Below are 10983 nucleotides of genomic sequence, written 5' to 3'. Positions count from 1 at the left end.
GGGCTCCTGGTCACTTGCTCTGGGCAAGGGGGGAAGTAGGGTAGGGCAAAGAGGTCACAGCCAGCGGCACTCGGGCGGCTGGGTGCAGGGTGCTTTTGAGCCGTCGGGCGCTCAATGTTATCCAATGAGGATCTTGAAAAAGGAACAGAGGCTGCAGGCTCGGGGACGGTGACTCTCCAGGGGCGACCAGCACTTCGAGAGGTAAGTTGGGATGTTGGAGCATAGGTAGGTACCCCAAAGGGAGGCACAGGGGGCTGTAGGGTGCCGGGTGCAGGGGTGTCTTAGGGTGTCGGAAAAGCTTACCAACGGCTGGTCATGGTTGGGGTGGCCCCTGGTTCCGAGTCTGCAGGCGTCGGCTGGTTCATCGAGGAGGGTCTTTGGGCACTGGACTTCGGGTCCCAGTCGCCGGGGGACGTCCTCGTGGTCTTGGTTCGGTTTGGCCCGGCCCGGGCTCAGCTGGTGCAGAGTGGGCTGGTCCGGAGCTACCTGGTGGGCACCAGGTGGGTTGTTACAGCAGAGCCTCTGCTGATGAGAGTCCCAATCGTCGAGTGGGTCAAGGCAGGCAGGCCCTCTGGGTGTCCCAAGGTTGCTGTCCGCGGAGGTCGCCAGGCTTAGGCAGGAGCAGGTTCCAGGATCAACAGGCCGGTAAGGCTGGGGCCAAGTCAGTTGTTGTTGTCCTGTTTTTAGCAGCTGCACGGCGGGTCTTCTTCTTCTTGATCTTCTTTCTTCTTTTTGATATCGGGATCGGAGGAAGGAAGGTTCAGGGAGCCCCTAAATGCTAAATTTAGGGGCGTTACAGGTAGGGCAAGGGCAGGGACCAATGGGTCCCTGTCCTGGAGTGAGTAAACCCCCTAGCCTGCTCCTCTCCTGTGGGAGGGGGGCAGGAACCTAGCTGGGATTGGGCAGGACTCCCCATCTACAAGATGGCCGGAGCCCGGGTCGTGCTTCACCTTGCCTCCTCCACCTGAGGGGTGGAGTTGGCACAGGTTGGCACACTCCCCTTCCTGATGTAGTTTTTCCCGCCAGTCTTCCCGCCAGAGTGGGGGTAGGACTGGTGGGGGGCTGGTTGCTGGGTACAGCAAATGGTCTGTAGAAGCTCTCCGAGGGGGTATGCCTTTGAAGCTTCCCCCTTTTTGATATCAGGATCTGAGGAAGGAAGGTTCAGGGAGCCGCTAATTGCTAAATTTAGGGGCGTTACAGGTAGGGCAAGGGCAGGGACCAATGGGTCCCTGTCCTGGGGTGAGTACATCTCATAGCCTACTCCTCTCCTGTGGGCGGGGGGCAGGAGCCTAGCTGGGATTGGGCAGGACTCCCCATCTACAAGATGGCCAGAGCCCGGGTCGTGCTTGACCTCGCCTCCTCCACCTGAGGGGTGGAGTTGGCACCCCCCCTTCCTGATGTAGTTTTTCCCGCCAGTCTTCCCGCCAGAGTGGGGGTAGGACTGGTGGTGGGCTGGTTGCTGGGTACAGCAAATGGTCTGGAGAAGCTCTCCGAGGGGGTATGCCTTTGAAGCTTCCCCCTGTCTATCTTGGGGGAGGAGACATAGCACCTCGCCCAGGATGTGCTTTGTTGCAGACCCAGGAGGCTCTCCACCCAGGGGTCCAGCAACATGTCTGCTGTGTGGCAGCCTCTGCAGCCACTCAGCCCAGATGTGGATTGTAGGTTCGGGTTTTTGGAGGGCATCTCTAAGATGCCCTCTCGTGCATTTTACATGAAATCCCACACTGGCATCAGTGCGGGTTTAATGTGCTGAGAAGTTTGGTACCAAACTTGTCAGTCTTCAGTGAAGCCATTATGGTGCTGTGGAGTTCGTGAATGACAACATACCAGCACCATATACTCTTAAATGGCAACACTGCACTTACAGTTCCCATGAATGGCCCTGGGTACTGTAGGGGCACAGGGCTCATGCACCTGGGCCCTCACCTCTGGCATAGGGCACCCAGCTAGAGGGGTGACTGAAGTATGACAGGCCAGTGGGTTCTGTGGGCATGGAACACAGGGATGTGTGCCATGTCGACTCTTGCTTTAGTTTTGTACTTAGGCAGTCAGCCTGTAAAGGCAGTGTGTGGGAGCCAGGGTACAGGGCCCCTGAGGGTGGCACAACAAGTGCTGCAGCCCTCAGGGGTCTTCTCTGGTCACCATGCCCTGAGTACCTAGGGTTCCATTTACTAGGGGCTGACAGGGGCTAGAGATGCCAATTGGGTATTTTATTTCAGCATAGCTTTTCTTTGTAGGGAAGGAACACAGGCCCTGGGTACCTGATTGGCAGGGACCCAGGGCACACTCAGTCAAAGTACATCAGCAGTTCAGAAAAAAGTGGGGGCATACCAAGGGAAGAAAGATGGCACTTTCTCACAACTGTCAAGAGACTGTGGGGAGTGACGGTTAACTGGCAGCATAGATGGTACGCTTGGCAACCAATGGGGACTGTGGAATGGGTGGGGTGGGTATATATACAATGTGGTTGTGATTACCTGTTTAACAAGATAAAAATCAATAAAATGTGTTTTCAAAAAAATGATGTCAGCCACTTATTCAGTTCAGCAATCCCAAAGTAGGTTGCAATATGGCCGCAGACATTATGTGCTTGGGGAACGAGTGGCACGGAAGAAAGGCCGTTCAGGAAGCCACCATGGAGGTTTATATTATACACTGCGTGCTGTCCGAGACATTCAGCCTGCCATGTCTGGTGGGTGTTGCCTCAGGGAGGGTTTCAATTCCCCTCAGGCAGATCACACGGGGAGCCAAGTCCGGAGCTCGCCCTTCAGACACCTTTCATGTCCGAGCGCAGGCCTCCTGCCTATAGCTTTGGAAGTAATTCTGGTATGTCCCACAAAGCTTTGCACTCTTCCTCCCCTCGCTATCTGGTGAATAAACTGAAATTATCTGGAGGCTCAACACCGTCTCGGAATGCGGAAAAGTTCCTTCTTGAGCCCCCCTCCTTCAAAAGGGAAAAATTGATGGCACAATCGTTCTCAGGTTATGCGGTGAGAATCTGGAACTCACTTCCTCCTTCGCTCCGTGCCATCACCTCCATCCAGATCTTTAAACCGGATCTCAAATCTCTTTTATTCCAAAGACACTTTCAGAACTAATTCCCCCCTTCTCAGACCTCGCCAGGAAGTTCTTTATTCATTGTAAATGTGTCACATATATTTATATTTTTATTTGTACATCCTGTGCTTGCTGAGTTTGATTTTGTGTTCCGTTTGCCTGAGTTGTTTTGATTCTATGGCCTGCTATTTTTTGCCAGAAAGTTCTTTAGTCATGGTCAAATTTGTCATTTATATTCATATTTTTGCTTGTACAGTCTGTGCTTGCTGTGCCTGAGATTGTGTGCCTTATGCTTACGTCGCTTTGATTCTATGGCATGCTATTTTTATTTGTTCCATTCCTGTAACAGTTCTCTCATGTAACATAACTGGTTCTATTGTACAGTGCTCTGACACCTTCGGGTAAAGTCCGCGCTTTATAAGAATGCATTAAATAAATAAATAAAAATAAAGCACCTAGGGACTCCTTGACTTGGTACAGGCAGCGGCAGATTTCTCCTCTGCTGGAGGCAGCACAATCTCCCTCTGGGTCTCCAGGCACGGACCCTGGTTCCTGCAGCAACCCGCCGGCTGGAGCAAAGCTTTTCTGAGGACGGGTCCCACAAGAGGGGGCTTCGACCGTGTGGACTGCGCTTCTAAGGCGCAGCGATCCTCAACAGCCGGGGCCACAAAGGCAGTGCCCCAGCTGTAAACCGTAAGGAAAGATGGCATGGAGCCAGGTGCGCAACACCCATTGGTCTCAAAGGGCTTCAGCCCCCCCCCCGTCGTGTGTGGCAGCTCGGGATGAGACACTTCCCAGGCCCGCTCACAGCCGCACCCGAGCACTTCACAGGTCTTTAAAATACCTTGTGCATGTTAATGGGGCTTTGTTGTTGTTTCACCCCTTCTAAGAGCCCCTGCAGTTCGACTCTGCCGATTGCCTAAAGATTCAGCCCCCCTCCAAAAATTTTCCTTAGCCCCCCCCCAAATTTGACTCTAGTTGCGCCTCTGCATGGAGTAGTGCTGGGCCCAGGGCAGGATTAACACAAACATAAAGAAATACGATGAAAGGGAAGCACTCACCACGTTCTCCTTAAGGCTCGTTTCCTTTTAGCCTTCCTCAGCCTTTAGTGAAAAGCAAAGTGTTCCACATACAGGCAGAACGCTCTTTGGTCTGGTTTCCTTCTCTTTGGTCCAAAATAAATGAGGGGGGAAGCGATCTTCAGGCAAATTCACAGCACTCTCCAAGCACTTTATGATAACAGGGTGAAGAACAATCCACTCCCTCCCCCAGCTCCAAAACGCCAGTGTCTTCCTTGAAGTCTTTTGTATCCCTGAGACTTCCAACAGGAGGCCAGCACACACAAGCCCTTGGAGATTATTTACAAGCAGGATACCACAGCAGGGCAAACAGAGTCCTTTCCATCCACCACAAACAGAAGTAGCAACTGCAGGTCAACCCACCCCTCACTCAGAAAAGCAAGCGCTCCTCACACAGTCATTCCGCTCTCGTCTTGGCAGAGTCCTCTTGTTCATTGAAGTAATTTAAAGTCCTGGGGTTTTAGGTGTAATACCCCAAAATGTCTTTGTCCTCTTTGTATAGGGTAAAAGTGCCAACAAGGGATTTTTTTCAAAATGGAAAAATATTAATGATTTAAAACAAATTCTAAGAACTCAAACTAATGGCCTCTTACAAATGAATTTCAAAATTAATCAAAATAATTCCTAAAGAACATATCAAAAGAAAGAAGAGGGCAAACATTACAAATACAAAAAACAAATACAGAAAGGGTGTATAATTTTTAAATACAAGTTTATGTAAAAATTGAAACTGGGCTATCTCTTTGCTTCCTTGCTATCAAAGGTCCTTTCAAGGGGACTTGAGCTGATTCTTGGCAGCACCAAGACTTCCTATGCCTCCTCTACAGTGCAGATCATATCGGACTTAGAGTCTAGCTGAAACCACAATATAAAGGGCAATATCTACCTATAGCATATTTGCCTTCGAAGCAGCTCTGCAGTCACTGATGGTATCATGCATTGTCTGTTCAAGGTCCTGTGGAATATCCTGGAAGAGATCTTGGAAAATTTGCTGATCTCATTTTCCGGCATCTCGCATAATATTGTCCTTTATGTGGGAGGGCCCTGGATTTACTATTATGTCACACAGCCTGGTGCTTCCCGTGGTGGTCCCACTCTATGTGGCCAGATTATGGGACTCTCATTCCCTGGGCCCTCTGTAATTATACATTGGGAAAGGGACTTACAGAACAGGATTATGTCATCAGTTTCCTTAGGTTCCAGATCTTTCCAGACCCAAAAATTATCTTGCCATGATCAGTCTTCCAAATCTGCAAACTTATCCCAGAGGGCCTCCATTTCTTACTCCATCTTAGTTTAAGAATCTCGTATTTTCTTGACCTCTTTACTCATATCGACAATGTCACCATGCCACCCAGTGCATGGATTTTCCCTAGTCAGGTCTGAAAGACTGGAAGCTAAGTTTACTGTCAGGGCATCATTTGTGTTGTCATCATATGGGAAGGATTATCATGCAGGTCACTGAGACAGCTATTCAGATCGTCCTTCATTATGGGAGTCCTCAACTCTTCATTCTTGCAAGTCATTGTAGAGCATTTGTTAATGCAGTCACATCATTGCATTGGGTAACCCTCTGTGCCCCAGGCCTGGGGATAACTAGTAATCACCAACCCATTCCTATCTCCTGTATATATGTGGCATTCAGCAGATCAGCAGTCTTGCTTTCAGCTACAACAGCAACCCATGGAACAACTCCTAGTTGCCATCCACACCCGCCAACGACACCAGTAACTTCAGAATCATCATTGACAACAAGCTCACCATGAAATCACAGATAAACGCCATCTCCTCCAACTGCTTCCTCACTCTGCTCTTGCTACTGATGAAGCAAGGTGCAGAACAAGATTTTGTTCAAACTTGTGAAGTTAATCTCCCATAACAGTAATAAAATTAATAAGCTTGTGGTGAAATTACTAATCAACTTAGTTTAAGAATACATTCCTCAATACACGCGGGACAAACTAAGGTGCTTTATGTTGCAAACGCAAAGAAAAAATAATAAACTAGCCTTGTCTATTGTCTTTCTCAGTATTAAATGCGGCTGTTTAACTAATGGCATATGCTTATTTTGTGTGCTTATGTTATGTCTTTTCTGTGACGAAAGCTCATGGAGTTTGTGCAGTTCAAAAAGGAAAAGTAATTATAATGTTGCCTGATTGTGCCTTTTGCTAGGTAACATAATTAACAGGATTAATTAGTAAAGGGGGTGGGTAACAGAATGGGTCTCAATTCTTTAATTAATTGATGTCTTGTGTTTGTTTAATAATAGTTTCCAAAGTGAGGCCTAAAGGTGGTTCAGAAAACATGGCTGACAGAGCTGCAGACGCAAAAGCTTGTCCAGAGTGAAGTCTTTGCACATGCGTAGCTGTGAAGATTTTTACTGCACTGTCATTGTTAATTGAAAAAGCAGTTCTTTGGTTTAGTTGAACGTGCTCATGGAGAAAAGGCTCAAGGACAGAAACTTAAAGTGTCTGCCAAGGCTAGGAAGTAAATATTCAAAACTCGAGGAAAAGTTACTTTCTTGAGGAAGCTGAAAGATGTGGAAATGAAAGACAATAGGGCTTAAAAGAATGTAAAATGTAGAAAGTTTAGCTAGAAAGAAAGGTTTAAACCCTGACACTATGAGCAGGAAAAAACTCTTACTTTCTGATTCCTGAATGACGTGACATGCTGTTGGACTTTTGGCGCATGTAAGGACAGCAGACTTTAAATGATTTTTCCTTTTTAGGTGAAGTGAGAAATAGACAGGGAATGGTAACTGTTATTCTGCTAATATTTCGTGTTTCTGAGCTTGCTTTGAAAATGTCAGTTTATTAATTAATTTCCTAATTAAAATGCTGCTTTCTTAATTTCTTATAAAATATAGATTCTAAAACGTAAATGTTTTTTTCTTTATGAAAAATAAAGTTAATAAAATTAGATGTGAAAAGACAAGCTGGTCTTGTTTATTCATGGTCTAGTTTCCATCAGATGATCCAATCGCCTTAGTGGTCTGATTAATAAATAAGAGATGTTTAAAACCATGGTGAAGATAGGTAAACTGCAGTTGCATATAATAATGTAAATAATATGTGAGTAGTTTTTGATTAATCACACCACCTGATTCAGTTGCTCAAAAATTGTCTCATTGGTGTTATGGGCCTTTATATGTGTTTCATGATTAATGGTGAGTATTGAGGTGATAGGTAGCGTTTTTGAGACAGTTTTTCAAACAGAGCGCTGGATCAAGTTCTTGGTAGCAGAGTTAGGGTTTCTATGGTAAGTAGCATGTTACATGATAATACATAGGATTGATGTCTAAAAAATGTTACGTTGGTTCAGTTGTTATATGTAGTCGAAAGGTTTTTTCCAGCAGTGTGAAAATTCCTGGTTAGTGCCGGCATGAGAAGTGTGACAGGTGAAGTTACACAGTGCATTTGTTCTGTTTCAAAATAGTGGTATCGCCGTATATCACAAGTGTTGTGGTCGTACAGCACAAGTTTAGGGATTTTAGGTGTGTACGGTAGAATGCATAGTGAGGATTGTCTATGAAATCGTAGCTTTCAAGTATAGGGACTTCTGTCCTGTTTTAAAATTCACTATGAAAAGAGTAGTAGAATTTATCTAAGCTTGAGTGAAGGGTAAGGAAGCGTTGTCTATCGTACTGGCGAGTGAGGATTTCTATTTGTGGGTTAAAGTCCTACTAAAGATTTATATATGCATGGTTAGGGATTTTTCTGTATGAATGTGCGTAAATGAATTTGTAATGTACGATCGAGTGAAACTCTGAATTGTCTCTAAGGAGGTGTAAAATATCTCTGTATGTGCATTTAGAGAGAAACGAGTTCGTTATTACCTGCTAGAAGGGTAAAGTAGCCTTATTTTATCAACGAATTTAAATATTCTGTGAAAATAGTGTTGTCTATTTCATGTGAAAAGAATAATTGAATGATTGGGAAAGCTATCGCTTTACTTTAGTGAAACAGACAAATGGTTTGTTTTTGTGGAGTTATTAACTGAATTCAATTGAAAGATTTGTAAATATGGCGCTTTGAAAAAAAAAAATTTGTAAAGGAGGTGTTAGTTTAAGGAGTGGAGTGAGGGACAGAGCAGTTGCAGCAGTAGCATACGTCACAAGTGTCGCGCTGTGATTGGCTAACATATGTCACAGTATTCGCGCACAGATTGGTTCATGTGACTAAGGCAAGCTTACAGCTGATTGGCTCATCCTGAAAAACAGTAATTCTATTGGTTGAGCAAAATAGTGACGAAGCTTAACTTGATTGGTTTGTTGGTAAGTTTCGCGCACGGATTGGTTGGTGTTGTGGAATAACAAGGAAGTTGTTACGATCTTTACCGAAGTAAGGGAAATTGTTTAAAAACATGGATCACTATTACATGAAGGAGAAAAAGAAGCTTTCATGGTTTCAGAGATTGAAAAACAAAATTAAACCTGACAAGAACATTTCAACGCGGGGTGGAAGATTACTTCATAAGTACAAAACACCTGCAGCTTATATGTTGGGTGAATATGGTTATCATACTTATCTTTGGATTGAGAATTGGATGAAGTATACTGAAAATGATGGTGTATTAGCATGGCCGGAAGATGGATCATTTAACATAGCAGTTTTGAAAAATTTAAGAGAAAAAATGATGAAACTCGTACCAAAGCCTAGACCTACTCAATTTGAAGCTTTAGTTGAATGGGAAGATGAAATGTTTGAATTAGAACGAGAGAGTAAAGGAATATTAAGGGGAACAGGATTAGGTCTTGATAGAGAAACACATGAGGATAGAATGCGTCGATGGAGAAGTGCAGACATGTGTGAATGCTTGTACCCAGTGAGACTAAATGATGAGGTAACTGGACAAAAGAGTGCCCAAAAGGAAAAGAAAATAGTGAAGAAGGTGATTCAGAAGATGCTGTATTAGAAGAAATTTATACTAGAAAACCGTCACCTTATCAACCAGTTTGTTAATGGACTTCTTCAGGTGCCCCTCCAAGAGAAATCATTGATGAGACATCTCCTAAAACAAATCAGAATTATAGAAATACACCTGAAAGAGTAGAAACAAGATGTAATTCAAATATATCAGGAGAAAATAGAAATTATACTGAAACCCCAGTTCAAAAAAATGAAACCCCAAGAAATGGAAAAAGAACAGAAAGATATGATGAATTACCAAATACCTCAGAATATATTCGTTCTACGAATGAATTAATGCAGCAGTTAACTAAAAGCATGGAAGCAGTAACAGTACCTGTAACGATTGGACATGTTCTTCCAGTATTTGATCAAAAGGAAATTAGGCATTCAGCTTTAACTGTTCCATTAAATTCAGAAATACAGAAAGTGACTGAAAATTTTTATTCAGACTTGTCTGAAATACATCGAGAGAAAATAATTATGCCTGATTTAACTTTTAATCAAAGTTTGTCATGTAAAACTCCATCTGGTGCAGAATCTGACTCTGGAACTCCGGAAAAGAGTCTGAGTAAAATAGATTTAACACAAACCTCAGAATGTAAATTACTTGAAGTTCCAAAATTGAAAGCAGATTTAGAGGAATTACTAATTGGAACGATTGGAACTGACAGATTGAAAGCATGTCAGGATGATGAATTATTATTTATTTGCAAAAGCATAACATGGAAAACAAAACACAAATATGATCAATTAGAGGATATGGCTTTTGAATTAGAAGTAGATTTAAGTAAGCAGAAGAATTTGCAGAAAACTTATAGGGTGGATTTCTCTGAAAAAGATATTGAAAATATGAATACCACAGGAAGAATAACTCATATAAAAGACTTAATTGTGATTTTGAGAAAATGGGGGGAATTAAGTAAATGGAGAACAAAATGGGCGAAGAAAAGAGATGAAGACAGAACAAGTTTAGCGTTTCCTATCAGAGAAAAGGAGGAAGTAGTAAATGAATTTCCAATGAGAGAAATACCGGGAGGAGGGTATGTGCATGTCCCATGGACAAGACAGGACATTTTACTGTTTACAAATGATTTTCCTCGATTAAGAGAAAAACCTGTAGAATGGTATCGGCAGTAAGACAGATTTGTGAAAGTTTCAAAAGTTTTGTGGATTGATCTTGATGGATTCTTTGACATAGTTGTCCCATCAGATCTTTGGGCAGAATGTAAAACTACTATAAATTGGCCTAGAGAAGAATACCCTTGAGATAAAGTAACAGGTGCTCCGTTACCAGAGGTAATGAGAAAGTACGAACAGGTAATTGTGTTTTTGAAAAACAAGATTCCCCCAAAAGAGATAGATTGGGTTAAAATAGATAGAACAATCCAAGAACCAAAGGAATCAGTACATTCATTTTTATGAAAGATTACTGCTGGTATTTAAACAATACAGTGGTTATGAACATTTAAGTGAAAAAGACATGAGCCATTTTATATACAGATTTGTATATGGCTTAAGACCTGAAATTAGTGAAATGGTAATAACTGGAATAGTTGGTTGGCAATCACACACAGTAGATGATATCTTGAGAAAAGCAAAATACTGTAGTGATGAAATAGATGCTGAAACAAAAGAAGTTAAAAGAAAAGGCTATGTGGGCACAGGTAAAAGTGGCTGAACAACAAATAGCAACTTTAGGAAATAAAAATGTTGATCAGAATCAAGGGAAATTTAAAGGTAAGTATAATAAACCAAAATTGATGGGAAATATAGAAGAGTTAAAACAGAAACTCCCATGTTTTAATTGTGGCGAAATTGGACACTGGAAGCGTGAATGCAAGAATCTGCCCAGAAATTATTTAAAAAATGCATCATTAAATACACAGATTCAGAATGAGATAAATCAGCAGCAACAGCTACAGCAACAGGTAGTGATT

The sequence above is a fragment of the Lissotriton helveticus genome, chromosome 3_2 (assembly GCF_964261635.1).
Source record: "Lissotriton helveticus chromosome 3_2, aLisHel1.1, whole genome shotgun sequence".
Classification (NCBI taxonomy): Eukaryota; Metazoa; Chordata; class Amphibia; order Caudata; family Salamandridae; genus Lissotriton; species Lissotriton helveticus.
The sequence above is the reverse complement of the archived record's forward strand: the minus strand, read 5'-3'. Positions refer to the sequence as shown.